This window comes from Lactuca saligna, chromosome 9, assembly GCF_052625555.1.
Source record: "Lactuca saligna cultivar CGN05327 chromosome 9, ASM5262555v1, whole genome shotgun sequence".
Classification (NCBI taxonomy): Eukaryota; Viridiplantae; Streptophyta; class Magnoliopsida; order Asterales; family Asteraceae; genus Lactuca; species Lactuca saligna.
Genome location: NC_136425.1, coordinates 18,446,498 through 18,470,175, shown reverse-complemented (window position 1 = coordinate 18,470,175; position 23,678 = coordinate 18,446,498). Strand labels below are relative to the sequence as shown.

At 36.8% G+C, this 23,678-nt stretch overlaps 1 non-coding gene across 1 annotated transcript; it reads right to left on the bottom strand.

Annotated features, from left to right (window-relative positions):
* Positions 1–14,200: 14,200 nt before the first annotated feature.
* LOC145019121 (small nucleolar RNA R71) lies at positions 14,201–14,307 on the bottom strand. The gene has a single exon (XR_013667440.1). It is a non-coding gene; the product is annotated as a small nucleolar RNA R71 (small nucleolar RNA).
* Positions 14,308–23,678: the final 9,371 nt, after the last annotated feature.

Below are 23,678 nucleotides of genomic sequence, written 5' to 3'. Positions count from 1 at the left end.
TCCACCGAAAACTGCTCGTCGAATAACTGAAGCGAACACCCTCTGTATACTCTGGCGACCCTCATGGTCCTATCATCTGCTATCTCGACCTCAAGTGGACAGTCCAGCTCCCCTAGAGCTCTACTAAATCTCTTGCTAAGCGCAAGTGATACGAACGATCGGGTAGACCCCGAATCGAATAATACCATAACAGAAATGCCGTTCACAGAGAACGACCCTATACAAAACACATAATCATAAGCAACAATAACCAGTAAAAATAGAGATAAAGGGAAGATACATACCCGTCACCACATCAGGAGTCGCTCGCGCCTCCTCTGCTGTCATCTGAAACGCCCTACTCTTCGCCACTGGCGCCTCAGCTCGGCCCTGCCGGCCTTCTGTAATCCTCAAAGTAGCAGGGGCAGGTGTAGCCACCTTCCCTGCTGCAGCTAAGCTCGGACACTGGGACCTTTTCTGTCCCCTCTGATTGCACTGAAAACAAATCAGATCTGATGCTGCAACGGCAGTAGCAGGGGCCGTACAATCCCTGCTCAAATGCCCAATCCGACCGCACTTGAAGCAGCCGAAACTCCCTGCCTTGCACACCCCATCGTGCATCTTCCCACATCTGCCACATCGACCGTGGCTCGGCTGACTCATGGAGCTGTGATCTGAAACCTTGGGCTTTTTTCCCGAGCTACCTGTACCCGAAACCACCTCCGGTTTCCTTTTCTTCTCCATCTCGAGATCAATCTCCCTCTCCCGATCCCTAGCAATCATGTCATCCAGCGTTTTACAGCTGGACCGGCTCACAAACTGGCGGATATCGCTCCGCAACATCTCATGATAACGGGCCTTCTTCATCTCTTCATCGGCTGCATACTAAGGAACGAGAAGAGCCCTCTCCCTGAACTTGGCGGTGATCTCCGCCACTGTCTCTGTAGTCTGGGTGAGGTCCTGAAACTCCCTGGCTAACTGCTGCACCTCAATAACCGTTGCAAACTCCACCCTGAACCTGGTAGAGAAGTCAGTCCAGGTCATGGCGTCTAATGCTGCATCATCCCCAATGGTATGCCCGACCTCCTCCCACCAATCCCGTGACCTGTCCTTCAGAAGATAGGATGCCAATCTGACCTTGTCCCCCTTGGGACACCTGCTAGTGCGGAACGCGTTGGCCACATCCGCCAACCATCTGGTACTCGCTATGGGGTCCCGCGCCCCATGGTAGTCCGGAGCTCCACATGCCCTGAACTCCCTGAACGTAAGTGTACGCTACCCCATCATGGCCGCCACCTCGGCACGGAAGGTGCCCAATCTCTCATCCATTAGCTCTAGGATACCCTCCTTGATCGAACCGAAGATCACAGGAGTCTGCTCTACAATGATACGAGTAATCTCTGAAGAGAGAAACTCTCTGGTCTGCTCATCCATGCGCCCGTCCCCCGAGCCTGAACCTGATCCCTCCCTGGCAACTCCACCACCGATTGCTGGTCTCGAACGTAAAACCACCATTCTGAAACACATCACAACAACATCAGAAAACTGAAATATCTTGAGGGATCATTGATACTACAACTAGCTTCCTGGTCTTGTCTCGGCCTTCCTTGATTCGAGTACGGATCCTCTGCTTTCAGTAGTACGGGCCCATACTACCTTCCACATCTATCCGTACTTTCCTCAAGAACTACCCTGTCTCCACCAAGTCACTTCTACTACCACTGATCTCTGCTACCCTCATCCTAGGCTTGCCTTAGGGAAATCTCTGACTCAGCTCAAACCAATCCTCAGCTGCTGAAGGCCTCCTCGCGATGCCAACTAGCCATTACCTGGATACCATCACATGTGACGAGACTCAAATAATCCTTCAAGTAAAAGACTCGTCCCTACAACGGTTGGACTCAAACGAGAGCTGCGAAGTAGGGTCAAATCCAGCACTCTGAGATTATTCAACCCTGATCACATGTAATGTGACGTATTCACCTAATGGCTAACTCCCATCACTCAGAATCCCACAAAGCACAAAGCAAGCAGCATTCGGATAAGGAACTTACTCAATCAAAACTGTTCTCATAACAAGAAACTGTACTAGCATACAATGCTAAGCTCATACTATTAGGCATAACCTAAACAGGCTATCCTACTGCTGTCTACTCAATACTAGCATGCAATACTCATAAAGCTGATACACATATAACAGGCACATAAGGCATCCTCCTAGATCCTTAGTCCTATACTAGCATGTTGTTCTACTGAAACTGAAACTGAAACATATAACTTGTATGGGTAATTTGGGAGTACTTACTTGAGCTCGGTTGATCGCATGCACCACACCCTTATCTCGTTTTAAAAGGAATTCCTTTCTTTCTAAGTGCTTTTAAAAAAATTCTTTTAGAAACATTTTCCTTTTAAAAAAAATCCTTTATTTTTCCTTAGTTTGAGTTCAGATACACCCGAAAGTGTATCCGAATCCCTCAAACCAAGGCTCTGATACCAACTTGAAACGACCCAAAAATACGACCCGAAAATTTCATTTTTAATATAACCAAAAATCATAAATCTGAGTATCATATAATAAAACCATACACTATGTATCTCAAACCATACTCAAACACTGTGAGAAAACTGAGTCACGATTGTATCAAAACATATCTAAGAAAACTGTCTCAACTCCCAGGACAAAAACTGAAGCTGTGGTGTATGCGATGCCATCATCCCGAGCTCTTCCCTTTGCTTGCGGAAGTACCTGAAACCAAAACTGAAACTGTAAGCACGAAGCTTAGCGAGCTCCCCCAAACTACCACATACCATGCAATAACATATAAAGCACATACTGGGGCCTTGCCCCCTCCATCAGACCGAAGTCCGAAGCTGACTGACTGGGACCCCGTCCCCTACATCGGACCGAAGTCCGAAGCTGACTGTCTGGGACCTTGTCCCCTCCATCGGACCGAAGTCCGAAGCTAACTGACTGGGACCTTGTCCCCTCCATCGGACCGAAGTCCGAAGCTAACTGACTGGGACCTTGTCCCCTCCATCAGACCGAAGTCCAAAGCTAACTGGCTGGGACCTTGTCCCCTCCATCGGACCGAAGTCCGAAGCTAACTGAACACAACATATCATAACATATCAACTGGCATAAACTCACATATACTACATACTGCATCGGGTTGTTGCCCGGAACACATAACACATAAATCCTGTCTGAGCCACGAAGGCATCAAACATACTAACTACTGCATCGGACCGAAGTCCGGAAACTACTGCTAACTGAACGGGCCGGCATTGTGGCCTTAGACCCGTTCCTACTGGAAGGAAACTCACCTCGTGAACTGGCTGCTGTGTGTATGGCTTTGGAAGCTAACTGCTGCTGCTCCGGTATCTCCCCGGCTACAAATCCATAACACGCTCAATCAAATACTAATCACTACACTGAGGTAAAATGACTATTTTACCCTTGGTCAAAGTCAACTCTCCTGATCAAATTCAACTCTCCTGGTCAAAGTCAACCCACAGTTGACCTGACTCACTTCTATTCGTTGCTACTCCTCGAGTATGGCATCAACTCGACGAGTCCCCCCTCAAACCTAAAACTCAGTCTATCTGCATCCGACTCGCCGAGTCGTATGAACAACTCGACGAGTTGTTCTTCGAGCTAAGAAGATTGCCTTGGACTCGCCGAGTTGTATGAACAACTCGCCGAGTCCTTCCATTACTGAGTCTGACCTCCAACTCACTGAGTCCACTCTACCACTCACTGATCCCACTCGGCATCACTTAAAAAGGGGAAACTCGAGGACTTGCGGCTCGACTCGCCGAGTCGTTCTTCCGACTCGTCGAGTCGCTTGCATGCAACAACTCTAAACTCAATTCTGCTTGAATCCAGTGTATGCAACTTATAGATCTGGACTCCCTTAATTCGATTAGCACGTAAAGATTCTATCTTTACGTGCCCATATGCATCCATGAAGATAAAATGGCTCAAAAAGCATAATAAAGGCTAGATCTAGAGTTTCCATGCAAAGTATCTTCAAAAAGGCCATAGATCTGGGCTCTACAACTCCTAAAGGAACAGATCTAAGGGTATCTCGACCTAATAAGGCATCCATACAATCATAAGGCTTGATAAAAGCATCAACCTAGATCTAGAAAAGTTCTAATGGAGGTTTAAAGCATAAAAGGGGAGGAAATCCGAAGAATACCTTAATGAACTCTGATTTGCCCTTGGATCTATGCTCTACAACTCTTCTCCTTGCTCCTTTCTTCTTCTTCTTCTTCAAGCCTTCAAAAATCCACACAAGAACACTTAAATTACTCAAGGATTGATTAGGGTTTTCTCACAGCTCTCTGAGGGTGAAGGAGGCGAGATTTGAGGCTATAAGGTGGTTTAAATAGTGAGCAACCCGGGGATTTAGGGTTTCTTCCAGGCAGGCAGACTCGCCGAGTCCCGAATATGGACTCGCCGAGTCGCCGACTAACACGTGCTCGAAATCTCGTCCCGACTCGGCGAGTCAGGCTATGAACTCGCCGAGTCCCTCTTGCAAATTTCTAATTAAATACTGTGGAACCATCATACCGGAAACGGGTCGTTACATACCTCGAGTTCATGACGTGAGTTTTAAATTCTCACGACGTGAACGGTAAATTTGAAGAGAATATAAATATCTTTGCCCATTACGATTTGGGAGACTTTTGGCAAAAAGGAAGAGGTTCCTGGAGGCGAATTACAGAAGAAGTAAGTGTTGGATTAATGTCTAAGTCCATAACTATAATTGGCAAGACTTGACCCGACCCGGCATGGTCCATTTGGGTTGCATGGCATCATGCACTTGGATAGACTATAATGAGAGAAATAAGACACTTATGGTTATTAATATATTATAAGTTCTAGTATATTAATAATAAGAATAATGAGATTATTTAATTAGTATTGATCAAGAATTAATCTAGGATTAATTAAGTGATCAAAAGAAGACTAATTAAATATATGGGTTGATTGTGTAAGTCATCAATACTTGTATAGTGGGCTAATGCTCCATGGATAATCAAGTTGGGCTAAAATCCATAGGATGGTCCATGGATGCTCCATGGTGTATTTGAACCCATGGATCCAAGGAAATGGAAAGTCATGACAATTAGGGTTTACCCTAATTGTAACACTATATAAAGATCTTATTCTTGACAAAATTGGCAACTAGTATCACACTAGAGAGAGTAAGAAAGGGCTAGCCAATTTCATGAAGTGTAGATTTCTCTCAAGTTATTCCAAGTGTATTTGGTGTTGTGTGATACCATTTGAGGTGTCACACTTGGGGCACTAGGCACTCAAGCTTCATGAAGACTTTCTACATCAAAGAGGTATGTATTCTATCTTGTTACATTCATTGTTTTGTATGCTAGATTAGGATAATACCTTGGAAGTTCGTATTTGCATGTATAATAGAGAAAACATAGATCCAAGGTATTTAGGGTTGCATGTACACTTAGGAAGTGTTAGAATGCTAAAAACCAACAGTGGTATCAGTGCCTAGGCTTGTTTTCTTGTTATACTTGCAAAAATGCTTTAAAAATCGAAATAGTTGCTGTCTGATCATCAGACTTGGCGTGTCCATCAGGAGACTCGGCGAGTCCATGCCTAAAATGTGATCAATTCGATCCAACTCGCCGAGTTGGTTCATGCACTCGACGAGTTGGACCCCCAGACAGCATATTTTCGAGGTTTTTGGCTAGAAATGGACTAGGAACATTACCCTAAGTTGTTTTTGAACTTATAAACTTGTTTTTGATGTGGTAATGTTCATGCTAATCCATTTTCAAAGATAATTGTCAATAGATTCATGTTTTGTATTAGTTTAAGGTTTAGACTAATTACATGAAAAAGTTTGATTTGAATTATCTTGTTCTTATGAGTTGCTTAGATTAATAGAAAAGTTGAGTGAAATAGTTGTTTTCAATCCAAATTAATCTAAGAGTTGATTCTAAAATGTATTTTTGTAACTTGTCCTCAAGTTATTTGAAAAGTCACATTTAAGTTTCATAAAACTCATAAAAGTTGGCAATGGTTACAAAAGATGAAGAGTCTTGTCCTTAAGTTATGGAGGTTCAAGAGTCACTTCATTAAGTAATAAAATATGTAACCATAATTAAATCCATAAGTTATAAAATAAAGAAAAGTTAATTCTTTTATTAGTTTAAAGTCTTCCATAACTTGTCCTCAAGTTATGGAACTTGAAGAGTTTTTGGATTAAAACTACTTTAAACACATAAGTTATGGAATTAATTAGTTTTGAATAGTTTCAAAACTTGCCCTCAAGTTTTGGAATTTGAAAAGTTTTCAAGTATGAATACTTTAATTCCAAGTTAGCCCTTCGAATTTTAAAGAGTTAAAATTCAACCCTTATACTTTATAATATTATAAGTTAATAATATATATATGTATAAGAGTAAAGTCAGTCTTACCGCTAGTACGCCTCATTAATGAAGTCGGTCTATAAGGTGGGTATATGGTTGTTGCCTATAACATGGCGACTTAATGGGTGTCCACTCTCACCCACCGCTTGCTTGACTGGTAGAGGGTCGTTAGCCGAACGGGTTTGACAGGACTATAATTCTCCCTTCATTAAAAGTATTAATGAAAAATACTAAGTAACTAAACTCTTAATAATTCCCAATCTTAGTTACTTAGGAAAAATGTGAATAAGGTGCTAATCCATGAAATTACACTTTGCACTTTGTCTAAGTCGTTAGTGGAGCGTGTGTGGTTAACCGGCACACTAACTTGGACTTAACAAGGTAGGTAAAGGGTGACTTAATATTTATCATAGTATCGATGGAGCGTGTGTGGTTAACCGGCACATCGATTGAGGGGTAATTTATTAAGGGTACCAAGTGATTTGCATGGTTACTTCACACCTTGTTTTTTGATCCTCGGCATCCCAGTCACAAAACCTGAAGGGCACACTCGAGATTGAAACATGCCATTGAACAGTTCAATGAATCTCAAAGATCTAGGAGTTTCAAAACCAATTAAAACCTAATAATACATTTCGTTTATCTTGGTGGAAATTGGTGAATCGTCATTCACCTACCTTCAAATATTTTATAGCTTGGATTACGGCATCCCTCTTCTAAGTTATAAAATAGTTTGTTGGGTCCTAGCCTTAATATTTCATATTGGGTGTCATATTAAGGACTTTAAATCAACTATCTTGAATATCTCCCAAAAAGATGTCTGGTTTAGACATTTATGATCTTCCCAAATCTCTTGAAAGAAGCTTTCCTAAATGAAGATGATGTCCCTTGAAAATCATACTTCTTTTACCTCCTCCAATTATTCTCCCTAACCCACAAGTTCTTGAAAAGTTTAAGGTCACTCAAGCCCTATTGGCAAGGCAAGGTCTAGGTGTGACCACATCTTGGAGATGTAGTCACATATTGACAAGCGGGGAGAGTTGGGTGTCAAAGTCTTGAGAAAGTTGGTGGTTCAACTACTTTCTAAGTCACATAGTGAGTTCTTTTAGAACACCTATGAAACAGACTATGACAAGACCCTTAATGATCTTATCTATTTGTTAAGATCAACTTCCTTAAAACTTAATGGACATTGACAATGATGACATTGGATATCTAGTAAAGCATTCTCTTCCCAATAGAAAGGGATCGGCCATAGTCAACTCGGTTGACCAAATGGTAAAGAGAAAAGCTAAGTCTGTGATAATCCCGTGTACCTTTATCAAAGGGTCCATATGTTTATATTGCCAAATAAAGGGGCATTGGTTGCGAAGCTGCCAAATTTACCTAAGGATGTTAAAGTCAATAAGTTTGACTCTACTTCAGGTAAAGTCCACTATCTAACTCTGTTAAGTTTTTATTCTGAGATTCTTGATACACGATGTGACTGGGTCACATGGTGATGTTTTAAGAATCAAAGAAAAGTGAAGAAACTTAAAGAAAGAATATGCTGAATCTGATCGCATAGATGGATTTCTATTGCATAGTTTGAAGATCGGATTCTTGAGCTACTTCTTAGGAGTTATGATATTTTTGCTTAGGAAAAGATAACAACAAGTTTTCATATGGATTGTAAGGATAAGATTTTCCGCAAAGTTTTAAAATAAAAGAAAATTTTTGATTTTATTTATTTTAAAAATATCCTTACAATGGCATTTGAGGAAAAAAAATTGTTGCTTATATGATTCCATTAATAGCAAGAGTAGGAATATGAAATTGATTCTTTCATTTGTGGTAATGTCTAAATTTACCAAATAAGAAAAGATTCTCATCACCCAGGTTTCATTTGGATCGGAACTTGGAATGATGCAAGTTGTATAGCATGATGAATGAGAACTTTCAAGTATTGGAAAAAATTAAGACTAATTACTCGTTCACATGGATTTGTGAGTCAAGTGAAGGACTAAGGGATCAAGTACACATTCTTGTGTACTGATTAAGTCTACCACAAAAGTTTGATAAGACTATTCGTCATAGTTTACTAAAGCTCAGTAAATATGATTATACTTACATGCTTAAGTGTAACTCTGAGAAGAATCAAATTAGGCAGAAGGATAAAAGTTTCTCAAATCTGAAAAGATGGGAGAGTACTTTAGTATCGTTTTTTTGTGATCATCTTAATGATTTAGAAACCATAGCACAATTAGTTCTCTAAAGAAATCTTAGTGCATTCTTATGACTAAGAAGAGGAACTTGAATTTTTGAAATGGTTAAATCAAGAAGATGAGTCATACTTCGTTCCAAAACAATTTTTAGAGTCATACTCTAAGATTGTAACTTGAGTGACATGTCTTAAAGAAGGTTTAAAACACTTGTCAAATGTAAGAGTAAAAGTTTCCTACTCTTGTACATTTGAAATTGGTAAGTTGTGATGTTTTAGATAAAACAAAGACCAACTAAGGCCAATTGTGTGAAGTGTTTGTCTTGATTAGAATCCGCACTATCTCTTGGATGTTTGACAAGAAAGTCTTATAGGTCAAGAGGACAGTGGGAGTCTTAAAGGTCTTGCAAGTCTCAAGAACAAATCAAGAATAGAACCTGGAGTTCTTCACTAGCACACGACTTGCGGTTTATAACCTATCGTGTTGACATATTCTGTGCCCATTCCAGTTAAAGTTGGCTTTGCATATGAGTTCTTAGAGTTCTCAATTTGTTGCACAACAACTTGGAAGCAATGGCAGGCCCTTGAGCTGCCAGGTGGCAAGAAATTAAGATTGATTTCAATCCATATTAGTTTGGATTTGTCATTATCCTTGTCTTGTGACTATGGTTATGACAATTCACATGGATAAGAACACATACACCATTAAATCTAAGTGTCATAAGGTTTCTCTCCGATTCATGAAAATGATGGTGAGGAAACACTTTCACTAAGTAGATTTTAGCTAGATAGCAATTATGATATTTGCATTCTCAAAGTCGTTAGTGGAGCGTGTGTGGTTTACCGGCACACTAACCTGGACTTGTGAGAAGTGGCAAAAAGGTCTAACCATTATGATTATGACATCCCTCTTCATAATTGTTTAGACACACAAGTGTGCTATCTAAGGGAAGGTGTATGTTTTTGATAAAGTCTTATCAAAACAATCTAGTATCAAAAATCTGAACTTTGGTAAGAAAGTTAATAAAGTATTGATTTTTAGAAGTCGAGCTTTCTGAGTACATGTCAAAGCTAGTGGGAGCATAAGTGTTATGCTAATAATCATCATGTTAGTGGGAGCAATTAACATTGCTAACTTGGGAAAGAGTTGTTTTGCTACAATGTTAATTATAGAAAACAAAAGGTTTCAATTGGGAAAGAGTTGTTTTGCTATAATTAAGGGAGAGGAAATTATACTTCATCTCAAATCTATAAGCTTAGTTCGTGAGGTTTTAATCATTTAGTCATGGATATATATGAATTTCATGTTGGAATGGCTCAACATAAGGAAATTTTGTATATGGGTCCATTATTTGCGTTCTAAAATTCGATTATGATTACGGCATCCCTTTTCATAATCTGAATTATGAGAACTTGGCAACTAGAAATGGAAATGTTATAGCAAAAGACTGGTTTAGTCTTTATGTGAGACATCATGAATCGTGTCCCATATGCTTCGGATATAGGATCGATTACATGTGCTATATTCATCCTTTCTAAAATTTTCCAAATGCCTGGGGCATTAAGAAGGAAAAAGGTTTAGAACTGGATATGACTAAAAGGATTAAACAATTGTCGAGGATAATCTAAGGTTTACCAAAGATTGGTTGCTCAAGGACAGTTGGAAGTATAGTGATAATTCTGGAAGGACCATATTGACATAATCTGTAAGGAGGCAACTCTTGTTCAGAAGTGATAGTCAAAATGGAGTCTGGAAATGTTTCAAAGTTAGAAATTTCAATCTGTGTAAGATTAAGGAAACTTAATGCAAGAAGGATGTTTCCAAGGAGTTGATCTCCTTTGCAATGCTCTGTAATGTTTGTTGTCAAGTCTTTATCATAATCATTACAAGAGGATCAATGCATATAAGTTTAGAATCTAACAGATTTCAGTAAATGGCATGAATTTGGAATTCTTGCATTTGCAGTAAGGATTTGGGACTGTGAAAAGAGAATCATTTAAGTTATGTTCAATTGATCTAGTTCACAAAGTAAAGATCATAGACAAACATATTATGCATACTTGGTGTATGGCATGACTAGTGTTTAGAAAACATAGTGTACATGCTTGGAGCATGGGACAACTATTGTTTTAAATTCAAGAATAAAGTTGATAGCTGAAACAGTATACAATGAATAATGTGTAATCATATGGTGATAAATAAAAGGTGTTTTATTTATATTCATAAGTTCTGAGACCATATTGGATTCAATTATTATTGTGTTTCACTTTGCATGTTTTGACTTCCCGAATAAACTAGGTTGTTCTTCCGGAATGACTAAGTTATTCAAACCATCCACAGTCGGTCATATGTTGGAAGTAGATATGAATTAAGATTGTCATGGGTTGGCTTGTAGAGGTCTAAGGTGTTGGACAAAGAGCTACAACACTCATGAGTGCTCATAAGTTCTGAGTATTGGATTCAACCCGCGCTCATTGGAATCACTTCATGGATTTTATCACGAGTGATCATGAGACGATAATATCTTATATTCTTCAAACCTAGAGATATGAGTTGTTACTATGAGTTGGTTGTACATTGATTGCACGAAAACGCATTTGGTAACTCGATGCTATAAAACATGCCTTTGTGTATGATTCAACAAGTAGTAGAACAAGCCATATGAGTCGAAGTTTATCCATTCCTTTTACCTTCGGGATAAAAGCGATATCTGTGGGCCCCTCGATGATTTGATGATGACGAATGGAAGTGCTCGGCCGGGCCAGGACTGATTTGATTTGTTCAATTAGTCAGTCGTCATAAATCGGAAATCGGGAAACAACAAATGGACAGAGAGAATGATTATAATCCATGTCTCAGTCCATATGATATCTAGAATGGAGGAATATATGATCCCTTATCTAATGGACAAGTCACTGACAAAGGTCAGAGTTCATCTACAAGGTCAGAGTTCGACAGGAGCTTTTGAGAGCTACGATTTCCAGTTGGTTCTTGATGTCATGCGCAATAATAGTTTTAGACTTATCCAAGTGGGAGACTGTTGGATTAATGTCTAAGTCCATAACTATAATTGGCAAGACTTGACCCGACCCGGCATGGTCCATTTGGGTTGCATGGCATCATGCACTTGGATAGACTATAATGAGAGAAATAAGACACTTATGGTTATTAATATATTATAAGTTCTAGTATATTAATAATAAGAATAATGAGATTATTTAATTAGTATTGATCAAGAATTAATCTAGGATTAATTAAGTGATCAAAAGAAGACTAATTAAATATATGGGTTGATTGTGTAAATCATCCATACTTGTATAGTGGGCTAATGCTCCATGGATAATCAAGTTGGGCTAAAACCCATAGGATGGTCCATGGATGCTCCATGGTGTATTTGAACCAATGGATCCAAGGAAATGGAAGGTCATGACAATTAGTGTTTACCCTAATTGTAACACTATATAAAGATCTTATTCTTGACAAAATTGGCAACTAGTATCACACTAGAGAGAGTAAGAAAGGGCTAGCCAATTTCATGAAGTGTAGATTTCTCTCAACTTATTCCAAGTGTATTTGGTGTTGTGTGATTCCATTTGAGGTGTCACACTTGGGGAACTAGGCACTCAAGCTTCATGAAGACTTTCTACATCAAAGAGGTATGTATTCTATCTTGTTACATTCATTGTTTTGTATGCTAGATTAGGATAATACCTTGGAAGTTCGTATTTGCATGTATAATAGAGAAAACATAGATCCAAGATATTTAGGGTTGCATGTACACTTAGGAAGTGTTAGAATGCTCAAAACCAACAGTAAGGTCCTGGAAAAGGTTTTTCAACACCAAAAGAGTAAAAGTTCGTAATTTGTTTATTTGTTTGATACTTATGGACATGTTTTCTTATGTGAATTGTGTTTATGTGTTAGTTGCTACTATGAGCAGCTGAATCTAGCTACTCTTATCTAGCTAGATGAAGCTTCAAACTTATGAATAGCATATTATTTATGGATTTATTTAGTTGGTGAATTGCTTGTGTTTGATTCATTGTTACCAAGCATGCTTATGTTGTTGCTTTAGTTGCTTAAATTCATGTTATGTGTAGCTTAGTGACCATTAATTGCATGAACTTGATAACCTAGTAATTTAGTGAACAATGAATTGCTAGAGCTAGGATCAACCAAAATCTTAGTTAGTAATTAAAGTAATTAACATTGTTGTGCTAGAGAACATAGATTATGACCATAATTGTGTTTTCATGATAAATCTTACATAGCATATTCATAACATAATTGATTTTGTGTTTAATTGTGCGTGACCATACATAGTTTTATATGAATTAATTAACTATTGGTAAATTTAGACCTAAATTACTAATATAATAATAACCAACTTAATAATCCATAATTATTTGCTAGTCACAAGGACGAAGTGGATTCGAACTAGATAAAAGTGTTTTTAATTATTGATTGAATTTGAGTTAAGTTAGTCTGATATTGCAACATCAGATAAAAACCCTTTTAGCTTGTTAATAATTAGATTAATTTAGTATTAAATAGATTAATTAATAACACCGTTCCCTGTGATCGACGCCCGACTTACCTAAGGTATACTGTAATCTAACTAGGTACATTGCCTACAAGTGCATAGTTAGTCTAAGTTTGTTAGGTTATAAATATTAAATTTAGTGGGTACTTCCGTGCACATCAAGTTTTTGGTGTCGTTGCCGGGGAACAGCTTAGTTAATTATTAGTTTAATTGATCCTTTTTGTAGGATCAAACCTGCAAAAATTTATTTTTCTGTTTATTTTTATTTTTCTACATTACAAGACTCACGACGTGAGAACTGCAATCCTTAGTTTGTTTATTTCAGTTTGTTTTTCTTAGTTCAGTTTTACGTTTTATTTTTTTCTCATGTCAGGAGTTCATGACCAGAGGTTCTAACACACCTTTGGTACCACCACTTGAAGATCCCGAGTCTACACTTCACAAAAAAAAGGATAAGAACGTGAAAGAAGATCAAACACCAAAGAAGACACCTTTGCAAGAATTAAAATCAGTGTTCTTAAAGAAGTCAGGGAAGAAAACGGAGGAGTCAAGTTCGTGTTCAAGGAACAAGAGCAAGCTTGAACACTTAGATCAAATACTTGTCCAAGCCGAGTCCGAGTACGATACTGAGCCTGAATTTGAATTACATGTAAGTGAGCCCGAGAACGAGTTGGAGAACGAGATGGCAAACATTGATTAGATGGCCATGGGGGACTACAAGAAGCGCATTCGAGATGATGTGGGGCCGGGTTTAGTACATCCTACGATTCCTGCCAATGCCACATTCGAGTTGAAGGGACATATCCTTGCTGCACTTAAGGATATCCCATTTTACGGGAAGGATCATGAGGATGCTTTCAAACACTTAGACGAGGTGAATGATATTGCGTATTATTTTAATACTCCTAATATCCCAAGGGAGACAGCTTTGCTAAGGATGCTACCAGTCACTTTCAAGGGAGCAGCAAAATACTGGTTGAATGCACTCCCACCTGGTACAATCACTACATGGGCCCAGTTGCGTGAGAGATTTCTAGATCAGTTTTGTCCACCCTCCAAAATCTCTAAACTCAAGAAGGCAATTGTCAACTTTGAGCAAAATCCGGGGGAGTCATTATACGAGGCCTAGGAACGTTACAAGGGGTTGTTAAGGAATTATCCTCAACATGACCTCAATATTCAGCAGGAGATGTCGATATTCTATGATGGGGTGAATGTCATGACTAGACAACTCCTTGATTCGCAAGGACCAGTAACGAAGAAGAACCGAAATCAGGCCAAGGAGTTGATTGAAGAGTTTTCAAGGCACTCTCGTGAGTATCACAACCCAGGGCGTGATGGAATAAAAGGCAGTGGAGGTACACAAATTGAAGAGATGGTTGCTGTGATGGCAATGCTTAGCACTATGGATAGAAGATTGACTCAATTGGACCAATCAATTCATGCAATTCGAGTTGGTTGCGAGAAATGTAGTGGCCCACACTTGACAAAGGATTGCAATATGGATGAATATGGAAACAAGAAAGCCTAAGTATGCTACCCGAGTGGGGACAAGTATGAAGAAGATTGGAGAAAATCAAAGAACGAGTGGCTGCCTTACGAAGAATACAAGAAGCAAAAAGATGAAAAATTTAGGCAAACTGGTCGGGGCTTTTACCAAAGAGAGCAACCACTAGTTGAGAAGAAATCAGAATTAGAGACCATGTTGATGAAATTCATGGAAGCTTCAGAAAAAAGACATGATGTTACTGACACTGCAATGGAAGAACAAAGAAGTATAATGAAGAATCATCATGCAATCATGATAGATCAGCAAGCATTAATAAAGAATCAGCAAGCCTCCATCAATAACCTTGAAGTACATCTTGGTTAACTTACCACTTTGGTTAATGAGAAGATGTTCCCGAAAAATCCTGAAAACAAAACCCAATCTCATGTGATGGCCATAGATATTGAAGAAGAGGCATTTTCTGAGTTCCTAGAAGCCTTAGAAGTGGAGTCACAACAGCCCGATCCAAAGCCAAAGAAACCAAAGCTCAAAATTGAAGAAGCTGTTGGAACACCCAGTTCGCGTCGTGAGCCCGCTATGCTCACGTCGTGGGCTCAGTTTGAAAAGAAGAATTATGTGTTTGTTCCAACTTATGAACCACATTTGTCATCCCCGTCTAGAGTTAATCTCAGTCCACTGGAGAGAGAACATCTGGAGTTTATCAAGCAATTGAAGGGTATTCCTATCAATACTCCTTTTATTGATTCACTTGCAAAAATTCCAGAATATGCTAAGTTCTTACAAGATTTATTAGACACTTGTTAGCAATTAAAGGAGAATTCTAAGGTGATCCTAGGTGAGCAAAGCTTAAAAGCTGTGTTGGGAGAAATACCTAAGAAGATGGGGGATCCTGGACGACTCACTCTCCCATGTGAGTTCGGGAATAATATGAATGTTTATGCTTTAGCCGATTCTGGGGCTAGCATAAATTTGATGCCATACTCGTTTTATCAAAAATTAAATATTCAGAAGTTGAAGGCTACAAAGATGACTATTCACATGGCGAACCGTTCAGTAACACAACCTCGGGGCATTATGGAAGATATTTTAGTAAAAATTGGGAAATTTGTTTTTCCAATAGACTTTGCGGTATTAGATATGAAAGAAGATCTCAATGTTCCAATTATTCTTGGTCGCCCGTTACTAAACACTGTTGGAGCTCTTGTTGATATTCGGGAGTCTAAGCTCACCTTGAGGGTTGGTGATGAAAAGGAAATTGGGGAATGTTATATATATGGTAGGCAAGACCTTTTATGTATGGTAGGCAAGACCTGTTATTGTGTTGGGCGAGGCCCGTATGGTATGTTGTATATTGGGGAACGTTATATATATATATATATATATATATATATATATATATATATATATATATATATTGAAACACACACGTATTTTATATGTATTTATATATTTTATACCTTAAAACGATTTTGAATTTCTTTTTTCATTTAAAAGTTTTATACATATATTTAATAATACATATAAATGCGTTTAAATGAAAAGAGAAATTTTTAAAAAGGTTTTATGCATGTATTTAATAATACATATGAAAAATGTATTTATACATGTTTCAGACTGTTTTTGGCACGCCACAACTAGCTTATTTTCGAGTTTTTTTAAGTTGCCATGTTTGGCAAGCCAAAAAGTAGTTTAGAAGCTAGCTTTTTAAAAAGCTACTTAGGTGGTGTTTGTTTTGGAAGTGGTCAAATGTCTTTTGTCTTTTTCCATGTCTGCGGAAGAAGACGTGGACTAAAAGTCTTTTTTTATGTATTAATACAAAAAGTCTTAATGCAAAAAGATTGTTTGTTTTTTAATTAGAATGAACTAAAACTTAAGAGATCTTGTAAAAAAGGAGATTAATTAACCATATTTTTTCTCATATTAAAATACGAATAATTCACGTTGGTTTTTAATAAATTGAAAAACCTATCCATTTAATAATATTTACGAACAATTTAATAGATTTATAGTATTTTGTAAGAAAATATTAGATAATATAAAAAAGCAACGTAAAAATACACATTAGATTTTTTCTTAATAAGAATTGTATACTTACACGTTGCCACCCAATTTGCATTAATTTTCATTGTTCAAAAACAAAACCAATCTTTGAAATTAATGTTGAAACAAACAAAGCTCAAATGCTAAAAACTCAGCATCTCATACATTACTAATATATTAAAATTTATATTTGACTTAAACTTTGCTAATATTTGACTCAAACTTTGCCAATAAAAATTTCATACAGTTTCAAACATATAATATTTTTTAAAACATTAGATAAACTATATATATTTCGACTCAAACCGGAAGGCCGCTTACTTATTAAAGTTGATTTTTTTAAAAACATAAAGGATTGTTTTGATGATTGTCTTACAATATTAAAACTAAATTCACAAAACTAACATATTTTTATGAAATCATTCATTCTACACGCATTAACTGGTCAGCAATTTGATCTCGTAGATGAACCATATATTCCCGGTCTCTTGCACTTCCGTGTGGTTGTACCTCATCCACGTCATCCTCATCATCATCATCATCATCTTGTACATTGTTGCTTTGAAGTGATATATCGACTTGATTATATTGAGAAAAATACTCATCACTTAATCCCTCTTTTATTATATAATTATGAAGCGCAAAACATGCAATGACGATGTTTCTTTGTGTAACCAATGGAAATGGAGCCATTCTCTTCAATATAGGGAAACGTGCTTTCAAGAGACCAAAAGCACGTTCAACGACATTTCGAAGTTTTGCATGTGAGTGATTAAATTTTTCTTTGTTGGTTAATGCACGTCTTCGATGAAAATCTCCAAGCCAATACCGCACATTACGATAAGGAGCCATAAATCCTCGAGTGTGTGTATACGCAGCATCACAAAGGTAATACTTATCTGTAAATATAAGGAAATAATTAATTTAAAAAAAAAAGTAGAAATATTAAATTGAAAATGTAAACAAACCTGGTGGTGGAAATGGAAATGGTGCATCTCGATCTGTTAAAGCTTCAGATAATATTCTTGAATCATGTGTTGTCCCTTCCCATCCAGCCACGACAAATGTAAAAATCATATTGAAGTCGCATATTGCCAATACATTTTGATAGCAGTCGCCTTTTCCCCTTCCTCTATACAAATGTTGTTTGTCGAGAGGGACAATAGCATGTACCAAAGTTCCATCAAGCGCACCAACCGCTCCTCTGAAAATCCTTCGTAACCTCCTATTATGTCCCGGGATGTTTGGATTTGGATTGAAGGAAGTTGGTACTATTATATCTTTTGCAAACACCATCATTTTATCCAATACTTCATAAAAATACTTATGAATCGTTTGTTTTGAGTGTTGAAATCTACGTTTGATGATTACATAACGTTGATTGTGACCAATCATCATCAAAAACATCGCCATTTTCTCTTCAACCGATATATGTTTACTATCCTTTAACCAACTTTTTACTCTAAAATGTGTGCAAAGCCGAACATAAGAATCACGTGACATACGTAAGAGTTCAATGCATTGATTATTAGTTCCTTGTAATAACTCTAATGTGAATTGATGCCCAGAAGTTTTTGAGGTATTATATCGCATTCTTTTCAAACCTCTTCTCCAAAAAAAGCGAAGATACAAATACATAACAATTAGGAGGTGCAACTTTTTATCGTAATCCATTGTGAACCTGTTAAACCATCAACACTTGTTAAACCCTAATATGTTAAATCAAAAAACATAAACATTTGTATCATATTCAAAGCATACATTTTGTTTCAAATAAGTATATAATCCCAATACTAGCAATATTTGTGTCAAATAAGTACACAATCATTCAAATGATAGCAAAAAAACATAATGTCAAACATAAGTTCAAGAAACACATAATTGTTCAAAATGAAAGAAAAAACATAAGCATAAAGAGTACTTAAACATCCCTAATGTGGTGCCAATCATCTTTATCCACCCTTTTAAGACCCCAGGTATCGGTGGAAATGTCATCCATGCCTCTCTCATATTCATGGACATTCCAAAAAGGTGAAAGGCTGCCAAAAATATAGGATCCATTGGGTCTAATTCAACTAGCTTCAACGTCTCATAACACTCTTCTACTGTTGGTCCTTCCTTGCTATTCACCATATGTTGCAGAGCTTTTTGCATATCAAGACTCAAATCATCAAGACTAACAGAGTTTTTAGAGGCTTTATCCATATCGGTCCTATCGGTCCTATCAGTAGAAGCATCACTGGTTTTAGCCCTTTTATCGGGCCTCTCAGTAGAAGCATTAGTGGTTTTACTCCTTTTATCAGGCCTCTCAATAGAAGCATCAGTGGTTTTACTCCTTTTATCAGGCCTCTCAGTAGAACCACCATGAGCTTTATCACTAGGAGCTCGAGCACTAGTGTCATTGGAAGCGTCATCATCATCATCATCTTCTAGGCCATTAAAAGGGTTGTCATCAATCAGAAGTCTTTGGACACGATGAGAAGAAGATGATGTATCTGCGGGTGTAGTTTGAGTAGAGGTCCATTTGATGCTACCGCTGGCACTACTTCCATCAAACAAAGATGCACAAAGGTTGGGATAAGGCAATGGGTGTGTCCTCAATGATCCTGCCTTTGGATGACCCTAAACCAGGATTAATAGTAATTATAAGTATTTTGACATCGTTATTAAAATTGACATAAACTAAAAAAATTAAATTATATAGACACACCTTCTTGAATTCTTCCCATTCTGTGTTCACCAAGGCAAATGAATTTGTTTGAGCATTGTATAAATTCCATGACTTGTTTCTCAAATATTTCCACCCTACGTATTTATCTTTTAGATTATCAAAAGCATTTTTCAATTGTTTTTGTGAAGTATCCATGTCAAACTTTTCTTTTAGAGCTTTCCCTAACGTAACCCAAGACTCCTTGTGCATGCTACCTCCTTTTCTACCAATTCTGTTGACCTCTTCGATACACGTATCTAATAAACATTTTACTTGCTCGTTCGACCATTGTAGTTTGTCTCCCATTTAGACAAGCTATATATAATAACTTTATAAATTAAGTCCATGAAAGAACTGAGTTAAAAAACTAAAAATAAAAAACTTCATGATTGATATCTATGGATTACAACACAAACAACATAAAATAGAAACATTCGATTCAAATGAATCTAAAGTTGATGACAAATAACATGATGTTGATCAAGAAATAAAATTAAATCAAAGCACTACACTAGAAGCATGTAACAAAATCAACAACATTGACAATGCATGCTTTGATGACATCAAAAATACTCATTTTCAAGCATAGAGTACAACATTCTAATGCAGTCAAGTCTCATTGTTATGAGAATTGATGTTATTCTGATCAGAACATCATTCATATACTAAAAGGTACTCTACTTATGTCAAATATGTATACTAATTTTCAATCTTAAAAATATATGGTCTACCTATGAAATTCAACACCAAGTTCATATCCCTCCTATTATTGCAATCAGAAATCAAATGGGTTTTCAGAGTTTCTCAAAATTCGTAACAATTAATCCTATATTGATTTTGAGATTGAGTTTAAAACATAAAGGAAGGAAAATTTCTAGGTTTCCAAGTTTAATGTATTAATCTGGATGCGAGTGTCAGAAACAATAAGAATTATAAAGCAATGACCAAGTAAAAAATGACTAGAGAATTTGGATTTATTTACTCATTGTTGTAAATAGTTTTGACATAGACTTGTACGAGATGTATCAATCTAGATTCTGAGGCAGAGAATCATAGAACTATTATTTGATGATGTGAAATCAGGTAAGACGTAAGATACCAAGATCCCACAATAAGGTTCCTGTTAAAATGTTATACTTTTTCGAAATTATGTTGTTATCCCGAATGCCCTTTAGTGAGGAGTGTTTCAACTTATGTGAAGACATAAAGCAATTGTGGACGACATCACTTCAATATTTTGGTAAAGTGGACGAAAATGAATCTGTCTAGACATTTTCATCAAATAGCAGAAGGATAAAGAGGAGCTGGAACCTGATGCGCCGATGGCGGAGACGACAGCAGCGTGGAACGGCGGAGGTAGAGCGAGACAACCGTCCGATGGAGGAATTGGCTGTTGTGGAGAGATCGTCGGTGTGAGTGCAGTCGTGAAAGGGGGGAGATCGAATGGGGGCAATGGAGGCGACGAATGTATTCCAAGGTTAGAAGGGGTATTATTAGGTCTTTCCGGATAAGTGATGAAAAAGACTTTTTGGGCTATTTTGTCTTCCAGAAAACAAACAATCTATTTGACAAATGTCTACCCGCCCGCAGATGAAAGAGCCCAAAAAGACCTTTTTCAAAAAAAACAAACGAGCCCTTAGACTAGCTTTTTAAGAGTTTTTTTTTTTTTTTTTTGTTTTATAATTTTCTAAATTTAGTCTTAATTAATTATAGAAACACATTATTTTAAATGTCATTTTATATTTTTCAGCTAGTTTTATTAAACGTTATTTTTTATCAGCAGCTACCAACTAGCTTTTTATTTAACTGTTAATTTTTCAGCTATCAGTTAGTTTTTCAGTTAACAACTAGCTTTTCAACTAGTACGCTAAACATAGCTTTAATAATATATATATACATACCATGTAATGAAAAAAGGATTATCTGAAGAACTAATGAAAAAAGGATTTGATGAATTCATAGTAGTAGAATCATTCAACTCAGATTCCACCATGATTGATCAAAGATGAAAGGAAATCAGCAAATCAAAAAAATGATATCGTTTTTACTCTGATACCATGTAATGTTCAAGAACACAAGAATGTAGAGAGATGAATTGAGAGAGAAAAATGAATTTTATTCAATCTTCTTAATCAATACAGAACAATACTATCTACTTATATACAGATCTTGAATACGTAAGCACAAATCTAACTACCACTCTAACTAACTAACAGAGATAATTAAATTACAAAAATACCATCACGTAGTTAAGCAGTTAGATATAACCAACAAAAAGTGGAAATAAAAATGAAATAAAATGATTATTTTGTTCTTTCACCTGTTTAGCATCGACGTAATTCTTAAATTAAAAAAATCCTCTCTTTTTGTTAATTTATTTTTGCATATTCATTTTATTGAGAATATAAAGATATGCATGCCAAGTTTACTTCAATCTATGGTTTATATTTCACACGTTATTACGAATTTAACATCTAATCTAATCTAACTCTTCTAATAAATGAAACATAAAAATGACACGTGTTAGTTTTTTAAAATGTTTCTTTGACACGTCACTACAAGGAAATGAGCAATTAGCGGCAACAAAAGTCGCCAGTAAAGGGTTGAGATGTCACCGCTAAAGCTAATAGCGGCGACGTGTCGCCGGTAAAGAGTCGACGCTACTGTTTCGTCGCTATTGATCAAAATGTCGTCGATAAAGACAAATGTCGTTGCTAATGCACCTATCGCCGGTAATACTTTCTGTCGCTGCTAAAGAGAATGTCGCCAGTAATACTCGTGTCGCCGGTAATAAAGTTTTTCATTTTTTTATATTAGCGATTTTGGGTATAATTATTCCAAATACTGTTATAATTAATTATATACCAAAAATTACAGAACAACATCAAATTAAATACCAAATATTGTTATAATTAATTTAATACCAAAATAAAACAACCAAAAGTTTGACAATTCTAACAAGTAGCAAAACAAGTTTTACAATTTTAGCAAGTAGCAAAGTGTGACAACAAGTATAACATACAAATAAAGCTCCTCCCTACATATCATTCTCTTCGTTCCCATCATTTCCTCCTTGATTATTCTGTGATTGAAAAAACGAATAAAACTCCTCCCTACATACCGGGTCATTGAGCAATGCTCGAAGATTTTCCAACTACATAATAAATAACAACATATATAAATTATAAGTTAAATTATCAAACATAAACAAAAACTACCAAAGAACCTTATTATTTCTTGCACTTACATGCAAGATATACCAAAAGTACATTGCTATTTATTGCACTTGGGACGAAAACACAATTACCAAATCCACATGCATTTTATGACGCCAAAGTACATTGCTATTTTTAAACTAAGACAAAAAACCAAAGTACATTGTTATTTCTTGCACATGGGACAAACACTCAAATACCAAAGCTTTTAGCAAATACACACCACAAAACCAAAATGACCAAATCAACATACATTTTATGATGCCAAACTACATTTCTATTTTTAAACTAAGACAAATAACCAAAGTACAGTGCTATTTCTTGCACTTGGGACAAAAACCCAATTACCAAAGCTTTTAGCAAATAATCACCACAAAACTAAAATTACCAAATCAACATGCATTTTATTGCTATTTTTAAATAATTTTGCGTTACCTGTGATGGTTGTAATGATTATGGTGGTGGTTACGACGGCTGTGAAAACGACGGGAGAGCAAAATGTTTATGGCCGATGCCTCTGATATAGCCACGTCGCTCTCCTAGTACTTTCTCAAAAGCGGCTCTTTCTTGAGTGGGGGTTAACTCACTTTCACCTTGGGTTTGTTCTAAGAGCTCTTCGACTAACCGATTATGTAATTCCCAAAAGTGAGTAACAATTGAGTATAAATAAATATTTAATTATATGATAAAATTATAATTAAATACTTACATATTGTTGTACCGCCTCAACAGTAACCAATACAACATCCCTATCGGTATGAGCTTTGCGAAACGTTTCCACTCTCTTAAGGTTATGTTTAACTTTAAAAATTAGATTATATTTTAAATAAATAATTACATGTATCGTACATTGTGACAACCCGAAATTTCTATCTTGTACAACCATTCAACTCAATCAAAGCCAGACTTGTTTCTGCTAACTTTTAGCACTATTTAAGAGTCTATTTGAGCATTCAAAGCCTAGTACATCAAAGGAGTAAGTGTTTGAATGTGTCAACTAAAGTACCAAACCATCAAACAAGCCATAAACCCTCAAATGAGGAGTTTACGGCCAGGACCCATGAGTTTA